Source organism: Cricetulus griseus, chromosome 2 (assembly GCF_003668045.3).
Source record: "Cricetulus griseus strain 17A/GY chromosome 2, alternate assembly CriGri-PICRH-1.0, whole genome shotgun sequence".
Taxonomy (NCBI): domain Eukaryota; kingdom Metazoa; phylum Chordata; class Mammalia; order Rodentia; family Cricetidae; genus Cricetulus; species Cricetulus griseus.
In genome coordinates this window covers 373,138,622-373,153,329 of record NC_048595.1, presented here as the reverse complement: position 1 = coordinate 373,153,329, position 14,708 = coordinate 373,138,622, and the positions used below count along the sequence as shown (strand labels likewise).

At 45.9% G+C, this 14,708-nt stretch overlaps 1 protein-coding gene across 4 annotated transcripts in view; it reads left to right on the top strand.

The window, feature by feature from the left end:
* Positions 1–10,007: 10,007 nt before the first annotated feature.
* Positions 10,008–14,708, top strand: part of Zc3h3 (zinc finger CCCH-type containing 3) — a 97,755-nt gene continuing 93,054 nt past the window's right edge. The window contains exons 1-2 of one of the 4 annotated variants that reach the window (XM_027403849.2): positions 10,008–10,066; positions 11,778–12,009. The gene's annotated coding sequence lies outside the window, so the exon portion shown is untranslated. Of the gene's footprint in view, positions 10,181–11,777; positions 12,010–14,708 lie in introns of all 4 variants that reach the window. The other 3 variants (XM_027403848.2, XM_027403851.1, XM_027403850.2) reach the window with 3 other exon arrangements.

The window sequence follows — 14,708 nt, the reverse complement described above, 5'->3', positions numbered from 1 at the left end:
GGTGGATGCTGCAAACGGCCCGGTGCTGCTTTAGAACACACTGGCAGTTTCTCAAACAGGTGTATGCATAGTTTCCAGGTAGCCTGCCAATCCTCCTGAGCACTGGGATTAAATGCCCATACACTTCTAAATACAGTAGACTCACAGAATCATGGACTTTTAAATGGCTGGAGTACAAGGTATATAAATTGCTTCTCAATAACAGCATTTATTAAAAATACAAAACAAAGCCAGGCATTGGTGGCGCATGCCTTTAATCCCAGCACTGCAGAGGCAGAGGCAGGTGGATCTCTGTGAGTTCAAGGCCAGCCTGGTCTCCAGAGTGAGTGCCAGGATAGGCTGCAAAAGCTACAGAGAAAAATCCTGTCTCGAAAAACCAAAACCAAAACAAACAACAACAACAACAAAAAACAAAACTCTGACCCCTCCCTCCCGGGGGAGGGGGGCTGCTGTAGAGATGACTCAGTGCTTGAGAGTATATGTGCTCTTTCAAAGGATCCAAGTTTAGTGTCTAGTACTCACATGGTGGCTAACAACCAACTGTAACTCCAGTTCCAGAGGTTCCACCGAGTTCTTCTGGCCTTCATGGGCACTGCACACACGGTGCACAGACACACAAGAAAGCTGTAGTGGCATCTTGCCTTGCCAGTGAACTTGTAGTAATGGCCACACCCTTTGGGCATGGTTTCAGGTGCAGATGTGACCCAGTAAGGTAAAGGAGGGGCTGGCCCTCTTGGGTTCCAGAGAGCATCAGAAGAGATATTTGTATCATGTTACCCTATACAGTTCTACCTCTGGTCAAGACATTTCAATTCTACCTCTGTTTTAGACATATATATATATATATATATATATATATATATATATATATATTTATGAATTTGAGGTCATTGTCCTTATGCTACACATAGGTTTTAAGATTGTTTATATCTGGGAAGCTTCAGTTACCAAGCAATTATGTTTCTGAGATTAAAGATTATAGTTACCTATGCTTCTTATACCTAATGATGTTAGGCAGGTTCTATATGTGCTCACAGATGTACACAACATAGATATTTGATCTTCAAACACTTCAAAGACCTACAGAATATGGCATTTAAAAGTTTTAATAATTTAGAACTCCATTGACATGAGATACAATTGCTCCTGACAGCACCAACCTATTCCCGAGAGTATGATGGGCAACAATGAGTCTCCATTTCAAGTTCATTCTCTTCTTGGCTATTGGCCTTCTGGCCAAAGAACTGCCCCCACCTCTGCTGATGACTTTGGACACACTGTCCTAACTGGGCTATCAGGAGATAAACTTAAAGAGACTGCTGAACCTTGTCAAGTCAGGGTAAGACAGTCTTTCAATTTTCCTGCTTCTGAGATGGTCTGTCATATACTCTAGATCTTAGCCGCAGTTGGTTGCTGTGACTTTACTGTGAGATGTTGGCTGACTGTTCACGTAGCCTGCTGTTTCTGTCCTTGCTTGCATCTTTAGGAAGTTGCACACTTGCACTTCCTGCTTACCCTAGTAATGTTATTTTCCTTCTAAGGTTTTTGATGAGGTTGAAGACTATACTGTTACAGCTAATATCCTCTTTATCTTAGACAGAAAATACTAGACAAGACTTAAACTTTCCAGATTAGGACAGCTATTGGAGTAATCTCTGTTATATTTGAAAGGTTCAGGCATTATGCTGGCCTACCCCTGTTTCCTGTCAGAATCCACACAGGCAGTACCCTGGTCAGCCCAGAGTTTCATGGGAACTAAGTCTGCACGCAGGTGAAAAGGACCCCTTTAAGAGACCCACTTATGCTCTCTTACTCACTTCTCTCTCTTCTCTTCTCTGTCTTCTCTTTACCCTCTTACCTCCTCCCTGCTCTCTGCTCTCTTTCTCTTCCTCTTCCGAGTCTCTCTCATGTCTCCCCCTCCCACTCCCGCTCTCCCTCCTCCACCTGTAATAAACTATGGCTAATGTATCTCTCATTCTCACATCTCATCTTGTGCCTTTTTTTATATTTTTAAACTTAAACATGATCACAACAATATTACCCTGGGGCTAGACATGTAGAATGTGTCTATTGCTCAATGTTGCTCTTGTTGATTGTAGGTCTTAATTTCTGTATGTTTTTTACCTTTCCTTCTCCTGGAATATAGCTGACATTTGTTATCATTGGATATAGTTTTTGTATCAGGTTTAAAGCCTTCTTTAGACAAAAATGCGAATTGTAGTGAACTTGCCAGTGAACTTGTAGTAGTGGCCACACCCTTCGGGCATGGTTTCAGGTGCAGACATGAGCCATTAAGATAGAGGAGGGCCTGGCTCACGCTCTCTTGGGTTCTGGAGAGCATCAGAAGAGCAGAGACTGCATCTTCTGTAACAGGAAGACCTCAGTGGTTATTTACTCTCATCTGTGTAAGTCCTTCCCTAATAAACACCCTTTTATCATTTATCTTGGGTCTGGTGAACTCATTTAAACTCCCGCCTTCAGAAGGCAAAGCACCTATACACACATAAAATAAAAATAGAGAAATATTTTTATAAATATGGAGTTTAGTAGAAGCACTCAATCTAACTACAGGCTCCTTGGGGCCCTGGTATTCTGGTGTCAGGTGCCTTGGACCTGCTCTCAACACACAGTTCCTTACAGCCAACTCTCTCAGGCCTCTCTAAGGATGTGGACTGGAACATTGTGACTTGAGCCCCAGGCTTACTGTAGATAGAACTTTTGAGAGTGTCCCCTCTCCCATGCCAGGCCACGGTAGGGACAGGCTGCTGTCAGGTCCCTTCATTGCCATCTCCTAGCTTTTCAGGAGTGTTTATGGGCCAAGTTGGTCCGATATTTCATTTCCAGACATGTTTCTGGACAGAGCTATTCTCTACCAGGATCCCAGAAACCAAGAAGTTCATCCATATTTCTGACTCTAGGGACTTGCAGGTCCTCTCTATTGGACTAGAGGGGTCCATCGTGAAGACTGGGCATCAGCTTGGATGGGAGTGTGTCTGATGTGATTCCTTGTTCACATTTTCAGTACTTTAACAATAATCTGAGGGCCAGGCATTGGTGGTGTATGCCTTAATCCCAGCACTTGTGAGGCAGAGGCAGAGGATCTCTGTGAGTTGGAGACCAGCCTGGTCTACAAGAGCTAGTTCCAGGACAGCCTACAAAGCCCAGAGAAACCCTGTCTCGAAAACAAAAACAAAAACAAAAAAAATCTGAAATAAAAAGTTCTGGTCTTGTTGGCTCCTGACTATAAGCACTGGGGCCTGATCTTCTCTGCCTTGTCCCTTCCTGAGGGATCAACATCCTGCCTTGGGCAAGGGAGATATAAACCAATCCCTGACACCAGGCATTGGTGGCACACGCCTTTAATCCCAGCACTCGGGAGGCAGAGGCAGGCAGATCTCTGTGAGTTCGAGGCCAGCCTGGTGTTCAGAGTGAGTGCCAGGATAGGCTCCAAAAGCTACACAGAGAAACCCTGTCTCGAAAACCTCCCCCCAAAACAAAAACAAAAACAAAAACAAAAACAATAACAAAAAAAAAAAAAACAATCCCTCTTCACCTGCTGATGTAGGCCTTGCATCCTGGCCTTGAATCTGGCTAGAGGTACTCAAGGCAGAAATGCCATGGCAATAGAGACCTTCATCCCTTCCTCTCGAGCTATTCTATCCTGCTGCTTCTAGGCTTTTACTTTAAAGACCCCCCCATCTCTCTCTGCGTGTGGCGGAGGGTCTGGGTCTGTGTGTCCATATGTGCATGCACCCATGCATGCATCCCTGTGTCTGGCCTGGGACTTGTCCTAAAGGCTCTGCAGTAAGTATGAAATAGCACCTGGGACTAAGTGTTTTCCTATGGCAGTTTCTATTGATGAAGTAGAGTTCTCTGCCCCATCCTGAAGGAGTTTTCTGGTGTCCCTGATATGTTGCCACTGCACAAAACTAGAAACTTAGATTCAGACAAAAGGGAAACATTATCTTGTGTTGACAGAATTCCAGAACCAATTCATCTGTTAGAGGGTCTGTGGGGCTTTGGACACACTTTGAGCTCTGCTGGACTCATTTGCTGGTCATGAGTTCATGTCCATGCTGGTATAGTGGGAGGCTTCAAAGAATAAAGGGCCAAGTATATATGTATGTGTCCTAGTTCGCTTCAGCTGTCAACCCGACACAACCTAGAGTCACCTGAGACAGGGGAATCTCAAGAATTGCCTAGATTAGATTGGCCTGTGGGGCCATTGTTTTGAATGATGATTGATATGGGAAGGCCCAGCCCTCTGTGGGTGGTACCATCCCTAGGCATTCCCTGGTCTATTTAAGAAAGCTATGGGAGTACAGACAAGGGGGTGAGCCAGGGAACAAGCCAGCAAGCAGTTTTTATCCGTTACAGGTTCCTGTGATGACTTCCTTCAAGATGAACTGTAAAATAAAAGTCAAAGAAACCCTTTCCTCCCCTTGGTTGGAGGGTTTTATCACAGCAACAGGAAGAAAACTCAACAGTATGTGTAGGTTGTGTGTATATATGTTTATATCTATGTGTATTATATGGATGTGTAATGTTTACTTGTTCATGTGTTTGCATATGTAAGTTTATGTGCTCATGTTTCTATATGAGCATGTGCAAATGTATATATCTATAGATATAGATGCATTTGTGTTTATGTGTACACATTTGCACAGTGCATGTGTTTGAGTGTATCAGTGGGACTTGTGCCAGGCCAGGGCTGCCCACTGCAGGTAGCAACTCCATCTGACATACCAGGTCTTCAGTCTCCTCCTGGTCTTCTTCCATGGAGAACCCTCATGAGCCCTGCCCAGCCTTGCTTCTTATTTCTCTCTCTCCAGTAGGGCTAGTTCTAATCTAGGGACAGTGGTAAGTGGTCTTTGTTTGTTTTTGTTCTTTGAGCCAGGGTCTTTTTATGTAGTCCTGGCTGTCCTGGAACTCACTCTGAGGACCACACTGGTCTCAAACTAGATCCTACTGCCTCTGTCTCCTGAGTGCTGGGACTAAAGGCCTGTTCCACCACACCCTGCCAGTAGTGGCCTTTTGAGTGCAGAGAGGGCTTTATCAGTGGGTTTGTTGAGGTTAGAGGACAACCTTCTGGAGTTGGTCACAGTGATCAGACTCGAGCGCTCAGGTTTAGGAATGGGTGCCTTTGTTTACTGAACGACCTTTCTGGGGTTTACTTTTTCAGAAGACCAATGTATGGGGAGACAGTCCTGTCTGAGGCACAGAGCCCTGGTAGATACCATCCATAGGGAGGGTAAAACAGGCTGTGGCACATTGTGCCTGTCATCTTCAGGCAGTGGTCTGGGGTAGCCACTGACCTAGATGTGGGTGTCACTGGTGTGTATTTCTTATCCACATTTTCAGTTCTTTTGTTTGTAGTTTGTTGTTTTTTTTTTTCTTTTTCTTTTTTCTTTTTTTTTTGGCTGTCTTGGAACTCCTTCTGTAGACCAGGCTGACCTCAAACTCACATATCCGCTTGCCTCCACCTCTTGAGTACTGGGGTTTTAAAAAGTGTGTGCCACCACTACCCATCTCACATTTTCTGTTCTATAGTAATAACCCCAAACCAAAAGCTGGTTCCAGACAGCTAGTCGGAGAGGGCAAGATGTGAATAAGATAGAAGGAAGGCATTTGTATATTTGCAGGGCTGGTCCCCATCCACTCTCCAGCCCCCATTCAGAGGGTAAGGGCCTCTAGTTCCTCTTGCGAGGTAAGAAGTCTGGAACACATTGCTGCAACTTCTAGACATCCTGTGTGGCAGGCTTCCTCTTTCTGATTAGGTTATGGGGTTTGGGAGGCTATGGTAGTGACCAAGGCTACCCTGGGCAAGATCTGGATAGGCCTTTTGAGTTTAGAACAGACAGGTCTTTGGGGGTGAACTGTGACCAGGGCCTAGGAGCCTTGGACGAGGTGAACCCTTGTATGGCTGTGCAAAGAAAAGGAACCTTAATGTGTAGCTACAGCCTGCCAAGATTGGCACTGGGCCAAGAACAGTTGCACTGGACCAGTAACAGCAGTAAACCTCAGGGACCAACGACCCTCAGGGACCAACGACCCTGGCCACTGAGCAGGAAACACAGTAAGGCCAACGACAAGAGGGACACAGGACTAGATTACAGGACAGCCTCGGGGTGGGGGGGGTGGGGGTGAGGGGTGAGGGGTTGGGAGCTCAGTCAAGGTGCTGAGACCTGAGGACCTAGGAGTGTGAGGAAGGAGGTGAGCCCTTGGTTTAGTTGCCTGGTGGGCTCCTCACCCCCCCCTTCAGCTTTTAACGGGGTACTGTAGGCAGCACTGCGTGGTGGAGGCGAAGCTGAGCAGACAGCAGCAATGGGAGCAATGGGGTAGGCGTTTTGGGTTCCGATGATGTCGCTGCAGAAGGACCCAGATGTTGAAGCAAAGAGCGCAGGCAAAGTTGAAGCTGCTGCCCCCTGGAGACAGGAAGTGGAGAGTGATGGGGGTCCCTGCTCCCTCATGTAACCCAGGCCTACCTGTAGGTGCCCATTCCTGGCAAATCTTTCTCATCTTATTTCCTTTTTGCGAGGATCAGGTCCCAGGACCAACCGGATGACTGGAAGGACATAGTGTCCTGTGTCCCCCAACCCCACGCCCAAACATTTCTCCTAGGTCCTTCTACCGCACGCTGCTTTAGGAGTAGGGCTTGTTTTTCAGCAACTAATGATCCCTGAGGCCTGGCACTCATCAGGGGGAAGACAGTACAATCTTCAAAACACACTGCAATTTGGGAAAAGGTTTTCAGGCAACACTCAGGCCGGCTATAGATGTTCAATAAGCTTAATCTGTGACTACATAGAAACTCCTTTATAAAGTGCATGGGACCATGTGGGTGGGTTCCATAGCGAAAAGGCCTAGAATTTAGTGCCGTCTCTGACCGATAGCGTAGAGATCAGCAGGCCATAAAATACATTCGATGTCTCTCCTAAGGATGGGTAATGGTCTTGGGAGGGAAGAGTCTGGGATAATCATTCTGGGGAATTTGGGTGAGATCTGCCTCCATAGCAGGGTGGGCAAGATCTGTCCCTTTAGAAAGCGAAAGGTTACCAGGTCATTAACAAAATCCACTCTCAGCCTTTTGGGTGCAAAAACAGATATTTTATCTCTTCCGTTGAGAAGAGGCCCTGTGTGTTTAACATTCCTGGTTTCCATAGTGATCTGTGGGCACAAGGACTTTTGTGCACCCAACAAGTTGTCCCCCTAGGAACCACTTCATGGCCTTATTTACGTTTCTTAACTTTTTTTTTTTTTTTTTTTTTTTTTTTTTTTTTTTTTTTTGAGAAAGGGTATCTCTGTGTGGAGCAGGCTGGTCTTGAACTCAGAGATCCACCTGCCTCTGCCTCCTGAGTGTCCGGATTAATGGTGTGTGTCACCACTGCCCGGTGCTGAAATTCTTTGATGCATCAACAGTACAAATCCCCATTTGGTCTGAGTTGAGGTCCCTAAAAGTCTAAGAGAACTCTTCAGGTAGTTGAGGGTGTCACTGGGGAGCTATACCTCTGCCTCTGCTCTCACAAAATACTGACAAATTCACACCATCCACATGTTCCCAAGAGCCTGGTGGAATCCTCCCTTCTATGGTCAAGGATGCCAAATTTGACCTAAATCACACAAATTCTCCAAAGAGGAAAGGCGTCTGTTTGGCAAGAAGTTAATTTTGTTGTTGTTGTTTGCTTGCTTTTTGTTTTTCGAGATAGGGTACTGAAAGGGAAAAATTAATAAAAGTCTAAAACTCGGACTCCAAAGCCCAAATAGAAAATCTCTTAAGCTTCTCTGAGTTCCCAAAAGGCAGCCCAACAGACAAGGTTAAACAAAGGTCCACAGGACTCAAGGCCTTAGACCAGATATTACATCCTTGAGCTGTGTGGACATTCCTCTAGTCCAAAGAGGATCAGAAAGTTGTCAATTGTAAAAGTTCCAGGCCCAAGATATAATCAACAAACTCATTTTCTCTGCAGCATCCTGCTTAATTGCACCTTGCCTGAAGCATACAATCACTGTCCTGTCCTGTCCTGTGTAACCACAGTAGTTTTGTAATCCAGCCCTACAATTTTCCCCTCACAAAAACATCCCTCAGTTGAAAGTGGGTACTCCATTTGTTCCCGAACAAATGGGGTCCTTGCTGCAGCTTGTATCCTTGAGTCAATAAAGAAACATTTGTCCTTGCATTCGGTGAGTCGTCTCCTTGGCAGCGGGTTCTTTTGGAGTTCAGCAATCTGGGCACAACAGTATCTGTGTAGCACTGGCTGTCACTCTGTAGACCAGACTGGACTTGAACTTAAATCCATATGTCTCTGCCTCCCGAGTGCTGATAAAGGCTTGAGCCACCACTGTCTGGCTTGGCAAGAAGGGTTTTGTTTTTTAGATACATTTATTATGTATAGTGTTGTGCCTGCATGTATGCCTGCATGCCAGAAGAGGGCACCAAATCTCATTACAGATGGTTGTGAACCACCATGTGGTTGCTGGGAATTGAACTCAGGACCTCTGTAAGAGCAGCCAGTGCTCTTAACTTCTGAGCCATCTCTCCAGCCCAGCAAGAAGTTTTTAAAGAGAGAAAAGGAGAGGCCGCGCGTTGGTGGCGCACGCCTTTAATCCCAGCACTCAGGAGGCAGAGGCAGGCGATCTCCAGAGCGAGTGCCAGGATAGGCTCCAAAGCTACACAGAGAAACCCTGTCTCAAAAAAACAAAAAAGATATATATATATATATATATATATATATATATATATATATATATGTATATATGTGTATATATATACATATATATAGAGAGAGTTTATTTATTTATTTATTATGTATACAACATTCTGCTTTCATATATATCTGCACATCAGAAGAGGGCACCAGATCTCATAACAGATGGTTGTGAGCCACCATGTGGTTGCTGGGAATTGAACTCAGGACCTCTGGAAGAGCAGAGGTGCTGTTAACCTCTGAACCATCTCTCCAGCCCCGAGAAATAGGTTTTTTAGACTCAAGTTTAGACCCAAGTTGACTGGTCTTGGAAACCCAGGGTATGACTTGACAGTAGCAGTTGGTGGAGGTGGCTCTGCCCAAGCCATCTTGTCTGAATAGTTTCAATTTCAAAAATCTACATGTCATGGACTGTAAAACACAGGTACATATAGAACAAATAATCTCTGGCAGGGCTCCTGAGAAAGTCATTCTTGGAGTCTGACAAGAAGGAACAAAATAAGAAAGTATGGCCAGGAGTGGCTCTGTGGGTCTGAGAAGTTTTGCAGTAGGGGCTGGTGGGTATAGGAGCTGTTTCTGCCCTTAGGGCAATTCTATCAGTCACTTCCTGCTCTCCTCTTTCCAGGGGGTATAGGACAGCCTGCCAAGGACTTTCTCCATTGCAGCAGTCTGATGGCCCCTGCTTGCTGATGTCTGTTGACCTTGGCCAGAAAGGAGAGCCAAGGAAGAGCCACACCCAGAAAGTAGAATGTAAAATGAGTGCAAGCTGAGTCAGTGAAGGAGAGTAGGTACTTTTTTATCTTGTTTTTCTAAGACAGGTTTTCTTTGTGTAGCTCTGTAAGACCCTCAGAAAGCTGAGGCTTTCAGAATCTTAGTCCAGGACGGCGGCCACCCCAAACACAGAATGGAGGCGAAAGCTTGATGCAAACTGCATGAGGCTTTATTGTAATTTTACGAGCTAACCCCATGTTAGCTCGGGTCTTTCACCCATCCGCCATGGCAGACGGCTAGAAAAAGACGGCTCCTTGGGTCTCCCAAAAGATCTTATACGGCAGTGTAAGGGGAGTGTCTAGGGGTACGCACAGGCTTACGATTGGTGTGCCTCCAGGCTTGGAGGGCTTGCCCTGTGTTGATTGGTCAACTGGTTGTTATGGCCCATAGGCCCTCCCAGGGTGGTTGCTATGCTCTCTACGTCATTGTCGTGCGCTTGTCCGTAAAGCACACCCAGGGTCGTAAAGCATAGCGCCACCAGCTAACTTCCGATTGGCTCCTTGTCATGAGACAGGCATCTGACTTTCTAGTGACTAACTTCTGATGGGTTCCTTGTCACGAGACAGGCATCTGACCTCTACGTGACCAAGGTAGGTTTATGGCAAGCACATGTTCGGCAGTTATGGCTGCCAAAAGGGAAGCCGGTTCCTTCAGCTCTACCTGACCTGGAACCTACCTCTGTCTTCTGAGTGCTGGGGTTAATGGTATGTACCACCACTGCCCCACAAAAATTTATATATATGAGTGTTTTACCTGTATGTATGTCTGTGTGCCATGTGTGTACCTGAAGACCTGAAGATGGCCTGGAATGGAGTTGCAGACAGTTGTGAGCCACCATGTTTGTGCTGGGAATCAAACCCAGGTTCTCTGGCAGAGCAGCTAGTGTTCTTAACCACTGAGCTAACATCTCTCCTAGAGTAGACACTTCTGAAGGACAAAGTGTGTATGTTTATATAACATGCACACAATTTGGATATGACATTCTGGACATGTTCTCTAGATAACAATAGTTTTTAAATGGTGACTGTTATTGTTTTGCTTAAATTAGAAATTTGAGAGATGGGCATGGACTGTAGAGAGCACATTAACCAGTTTATTAGAGAGAGAGAGAGGGAGAGAGAGAGAGAGAGAAGAACAGAGCAGGGCAGAGAGGAAGAGAGAAGAGAGACAGAGTAAGAGAGCAGAAGAGAAGAGAAGAGAAGAGAAGAGAAGAGAAGAGAAGAGAAGAGAGGAGAGCATAAGTGGGCAGGGGTCTGTCTTTTAAAGGGTCCTTTACATCTGTGTGCAGACTTAGTTCTCATGGAACCCTGTGCTGACAGGGTACTGCCCGAGTGGATTCTGCCAGGTAACAGGGGCAGGGTAGCGTAATGCCTGAAGCTTTCAGTGACACTTTCCCCTTAGACTAGCCCCAGGACACTCTTCACTGAGGCAGCATCTGGGATGTCTTGGGAGGTAGTTCGGGGGAGACAGGTATGCCAGGCCCAGGGCACACCCAAGGGTTGCTTGGGACCGGATCTGGTTGGAAGATCAGAGGAAACTCTTTCATTAGAAGAACCAGAAGGGAGTGTAGGAGGTGCTGCATGAGAGCAGAGGGGATGGAGAGGGACCAGAGAAAAATCTCCCCTGGGGAAGGAAAGGAAGGAGCCTACCACAGCATGAGCAACAGGGATGTGTGACTCACAGTGTTGTCTGCTCACTGAAAGGCTATCCATTCTCTACCACAACCTACATCTGGGCAGCTCTGCACACAGGCATGCTTCATGGGGAAAAAAACAGGCAGAGCAGGGTGGCAGTGGCACACACCTTTGATCCTAGCACTTGGGAGGCAGAGGCAGGTGGAACTCTATGAGTTCGAGGCCAGCCTACTCTACATATTGAGTTCTAGGAGAGCCATGGCTACACCGAGCAACCCTGTCTTGAAAGACAACAACAACAAAAGGGCAGAAAAACCGGAGGGAGAGAGCAGGCGATGGAAAGATGGTCACAAAGTACTGGCTCTGGGTGGGCAAGACCAGAGAAGGCATAGCTAATCCTGCAATCATGTGGGAGTGGAGTGTGTGTGGGGGGGTGCTGAGCCAGCATCACATTCAGTGGGTAGGTGCTGGTACTGGCCTGCATTCTAATCGAAGTGCTGGCTTCAGGCATTGACTCCAGCTCTATACCTAATAGGGTTGTTGTGAAGGTTGAACCTGTCAGGCCCAGGGATGTGGCTCAGTGGTGGTAAGCTTGCCTAGCACAAGGATTGGCCAATTTGTAAGTGCTTTCAAATTAATTTTTTTTTTGTATTAATTTATGTATTAGGTGTTTTGCCTACATATTTTGCCATGCGGTGCCTGTGGAGGCTAGAAGAGGGGAATCAGATCACTGGGACTGGATTTATAGAGGATTATGAGCTGCCATGTGGTTGCTGGGAATTGAACTTGTGTGCTCTGGAAGAACAGCCAGTGCTCTCAACTGCTGAGTCATCTCTCCAGCCCCCATTCTCGTGCTTTTTAAGCTTCATGATGGGAGAATCCAACCCAGTCATTCTAAGGTATCTTTCCTCCCCTGCTCTACACACACACACACACGCACGCACGCACGCACGCACGCACGCACGCACGCACGCACACACACACACCACTCAAGCACGCTCGAGCATGTGATGTTAATTTTCTGTAAAGTTCTATAAATATATCACATATTTTTGAAATTCATAAACAGTATGGTGCTTGACATTTTTTATGTTAATCCTTGCATGCGCTTCAAATATTCAAAAGGTATCACTGGGCTAGAGACATGGCTCAACAGTTAAGAGCACACATTGCTTTTGTAGAGGACCTGAGTTTGGTTCCCAGCATCCATATCTGGTGACTGGAAAACATTTATAAATCCATATCTAGGGTGATCACATTCCTCTGGTCTTCATGAGCACCTTCATTCTTCATTCATGTGCACACATCCCTGCCCACATAATACATGCAAATAGTTGAAAGAAAATAACCCCCTTTTTTTTTTTTTTAAAGGTATCTATGCTCTTGGTAAACTACCCTTCAGAGAAATTACATGGCTCTCAAAGTAATTGGTTCACACAGTTCTATTGTTGTCAACACTGGATGTAGAATTTTTTAAATTATTATTTAGTGTATGTGTATTGTATGTATGTATTTGTGGTGTGTGTGTGTGTGTGTGTGTGTGTGTGTGTGTGTGTGTGTGTGTGTTTATGCCACAGAGTGCCTGTGAAGGTCAGAGGACAATTTGCAGGAGTCAGTTTTCTCTTTCACTACATGGGATACAGAAATTGAACTCAGGTTGTCAGGCTGTGTGGTTAAGTGCCTTTACCCACTGAGCCATCTTCCTGGCCCTGAAAGTGGATTGCTTTTACCTGTAACACAAATAAATAAAAGACCCAGACACAGATACTGGGGTTCAAGCTGAAGACCAGGGAAGCAAAGCACTCGGCCACTAGCTCCCATCTCTAGTCCAGGCTGAAAGGGCTGATCCATGCACGAGCTCTTCACCAAGTCTCAAACTACTGCCTCTCCTCAGTGTGGCTGAAGAATGAACGCCTCCTACTGAATTCTTCCTCCTGTCTTTTATACCCCTCTAGTGCTGGGATTAAAAGTGTGAGCTATAATTCCCTTTTAGACTGATTCAGTCTTGTATAGATCTGGGTGGCCTTGGACTCACAGAGATTTGTCTATCTTAATCCCGAGTCCTAGGATTAAAGGTGTGTGCCACCACCTCCTCGCTTCTGGCTGCTGGGATTAAAGGTGTGTGCCTGGCTTCTATGGCTTGTGACTGACTTTGCTTTCTGAATCTTCAGTCAAGCTTTAATATGTCACAAATAATATATCATCACAATTTCCTTCAATTTGACAAATGTAAGTGCCAAGATCAGTGTCTCTAAAATAACTCTGACAGTGCCCATCTCAGTGACATTTGCCCATTCCTGGACAAATCCACAATCCCTGTTCTTTCAGCAAGTGCCCAGGACTCTGCTGCAACCTCAGTACCAGACTTTAATATTAGAACTGAGGAGATAGGGGCAGGTGGATCTCTGTGAGTTCAAGGTCAGCCTGGTCTACAGAGTGAGTTCCAGGACCAGCTCCATAGCTACTGAGAAACCCTGTCTCAAAAACAAACAAATAAAGAGAACTCACCCAGCACAGAATAGAACAACCTTAACCCTAGATGGTGAGCTCATCAGGTTTTTGTTTGTTTGTTTGTTTGTTTTTTGTTTTTTTGTTTTTCAAGACAGGGTTTCCTTGTGGCTTTGGAGGCTGTACTGGAACTAGCTCTTGTAGACCAGGCTGGTCTCGAACTCACAGTGATCCACCTGCCTCTGCCTTCCGAGTGCTGGGATTAAAGGCATGTGCCACCACCGCCTGGCCTGGCGAGCTCATCAGTTTTTGCTGCAAATAAATCAAAACTAAACTTATCGACTTAAAACAACATCCAAGATGAGTGGTGACATAGGCCTTTAATCCCAGCACTTGGGAGGTAGGGGCAAGCAGATCTCTGAGTTCGAGGCCCGCTTGGTCTACAGAGCAAGTTCCAGGACAGCAAGGGTTACACAGAGAAACTGTCTCAAGAGGAAAAAAAAAAAAAAAAAAAAGACTGCATGTAGGTCTGGAGAGACAGCTCAGAGGTTAAGAGCACTTGTTCATTCAGAAAAACCATATTCAATTCCTAGCATCCACATGGCAGCTCCTAAACACCTGTAACTAGAGGTCCAGAGGATCCAGTGACTTTTCAGCTCCCTATGAATTGTGCAGAGGTGGTGCACAGACATACATGCAGGTAAAACACTCATACACATATAATAAAAATCTTTTTTCAAGACAGGTAGCCCGGGCTGGTCTGGAACTCATAGAGATCCACCTGCCTCTGCCTCCCAAGTGCTGGGGTTAAAGGCATGCACACTACCACCTGCCCCCCCCCCCAATATTAAAGAAAAGATTGCAAATAGAGATTTCATTTCACATATTTTGGAGTATTCTCCTCTCAGCTTTGTCGAGGCCTACGTTTCTTTAAGTGTTGAGGTGTGGGCAGGACTAGTTTATGGTCACCAGTTCTGGGACGTAAGTCACTCTCGGGCTTGTCCCCGGGCTACTTCCTTGGGTATATCGGGCTGCAAATGATTGGAAAGTATCAGACATATTCCAAAGTTCAGCTGAGTGTGGCAGTGAGGAGGTTTGGAGGCAGAGAGACAGGACTGGGTAAAGAAGGAAGCCGGAAGCAAAGATGGTT